Consider the following 2399-nt stretch of genomic DNA (forward strand, 5'->3'; position numbering starts at 1 on the left):
GTCTGACAGAACACTCTTTGTGGCAATAAGATACCAAATTATAAACAAGAGGCCATGCTAGGCAAGGGTTAAGTCATGCACTCTTGCATTTAAAGAATAACTATGTTCTAACATCCAGGAGGCTTTTCTTCTTCTCTGGCAGCTAAAGGAGCACTGGCCTTGAGAGAAACATTATTATAACAATTTGCAGCTCCACCAGATGCTGACTAACTGACCCCCAACCTTTTTCCCACAAGCCATAACTACATCTTTGATTGGACAAGAGACCAATTTCAGTAACTTTCTCCTGATAAGACCACTGACCGTGGACTGATTCTGGCCAGTTTACAGAGGCTGCACACTTGCGTCTTTGTGTCTTGAAGAGAGCAAAATTATGTCCTGAAAAGACACAATTTGGACTAATTGTAATGCATTTAAATGTTTTGTCTCCACCCGCAGGTGAACCTGGGTCGTGTGTAACATGCATGTTTGTTCCCTAGCCTGCATCAGGACCACCTTCATGAATATCCATAGCTCCTGTTGAATATGTATGTTTAGCTAACTCATTCATCATATATCTTCTACCTCAATCCCTTCTCCTTCAAAGTGCCTGTCTTTGGTGTAGCCCTCCCAGCTTGCCAGATGGCCACCTTGCAGGTTGTAACCCTTTATAAGAAATAAAGTCTCCTTTTCCAAATGTACAGATCTTGTGATTTTTTTTTTAAGTTAACAATGCTTGGTACACATAGGGTTTCCTGGATTCCTTGAAATAACTCTGGTTCCTTAGGGTGCTTTGTCCGCGGGTTATGAATGCTTTTGTGGTACAATAAACACACTGCCTAGATCATGAACGCCTGCATTTGAGCCTAAGGGTCTACTACTCATTTCAGTTCTCAGAACCCGTGGTTGTTCTACATTTCCTCCCCTTGAATCTGGGCAGACTTATGACTGATTCAACAAATAGAATACAGTGGAATGATCCTAATGATTTCTGAGGCTGAGCCATAAATCGCTATAGAGTAACTATCTGGCACACGTAACATAATGTTGAGAGAGAGGGAGGACCTTGGGGATGATTTGATCAAGCAAGTCAATGATGTTGCCCCTAAATCCTGATTTCCTTCTTTCTCCATTCTGCCATCTGTAATATGTTTTGTTTATTTCTTTCTAAGTCTGGCTTTCTTCCTAAGTCTGGCTTCCTTCCTGGTCAAAAAATAGCTGCCAACAACTTCTGGGGTAGCATGACTCCTTGGAAAAAGAGGGAGAGAGGGAAAGAGATTTGAGAAAGAAAGGAAAGCTCTAGGAGGAAAAAGTAGCCATCATAGATTAATCCATTGTCAACTACCTTCCAGTGCTGATGCTGGTAAGTCAGGTAGCATTCTGATCCCTAATCATTTTTATGTGACTTTTTAAAATTGTGGGAATTTTTGGAATCTTTTAATCCCTAGGTTCTAATGTTCTGCCATATTAAACCTGGGCATTCATCGTTTTTTATCTTTTATTTATATGGAAACTTATGTTCTTTAGTTTAGGGGTGTTTTCTTATGTTATTTCCTTGATAATTTATTTCTCTCCATTTTCTTCTTCTTTTTTCTTCTCCCTGGAACTCTTAATAGTTGGATGTTGGCACTTCTGAATTGGTACTTTAATATTCTAAGTTTTCCCTCTTGTCTTTTGTGGGGTTTTTTTGTTCTTTTTTTCTGAGAAATTTACTTTGCTTTCTTGTTAAAAATTAAGAGTTAATTCCATTTTTGGATTTTAATTTCCATCACTTTTATTAAAGGATAGCATTCTGTTCCTGTTTCATGAATATGACACTTTGTTTCATCTCCCTGAGGATGTTAATCATGACTTCATTGATGTTTTCTACTGCCTCCTGTCTGTTCAAATGAAGTCCTTTTTTGTCAATTTATTTGTTTGTATCTCTATTTTTGTGTGTTTATACTGAATATTTCCTCACATATCTAGAGATCTTTGGCTATCTCTTCATATATAACAGTGAGTCACTGGGAAACTGATCAGAGGCTCTGTATTGGTGGCCAGATTTTGCCAATAGATACTAGTGAGCTTTGTTATATGATAGTCAGTTGGTAAGCAAGCTTTTCATTGTGAAAATTCCAAACATCAAAATTGTAGGGTTTTGGGGTTGTTTCCGAAGAGCTCTGCTAATTTCTGCTTGGGTATTATCTCGTGGGTGCAGGCATTCTGGAAGCAGGGGAAGAAACTAGAGCCCTACCGTTCAATCAACAAAATGTATTCACTTCTCTCTTTTCAGCTTTGCTTCCCACCCTTGCTGTCTACTATGCCTGGGATCCTCTGGTATGGAAATACTTTCTCTCCATTTTTTTGGAGACCTTGATCTCTGTGTGTAGTCAGGAGGAGGAGGAGTTACTAGAATTCAAGGGAAGGGTAATGGGACC

This window comes from Pan troglodytes, chromosome 5 (assembly GCF_028858775.2).
Source record: "Pan troglodytes isolate AG18354 chromosome 5, NHGRI_mPanTro3-v2.0_pri, whole genome shotgun sequence".
Lineage (NCBI taxonomy): Eukaryota > Metazoa > Chordata > Mammalia > Primates > Hominidae > Pan > Pan troglodytes.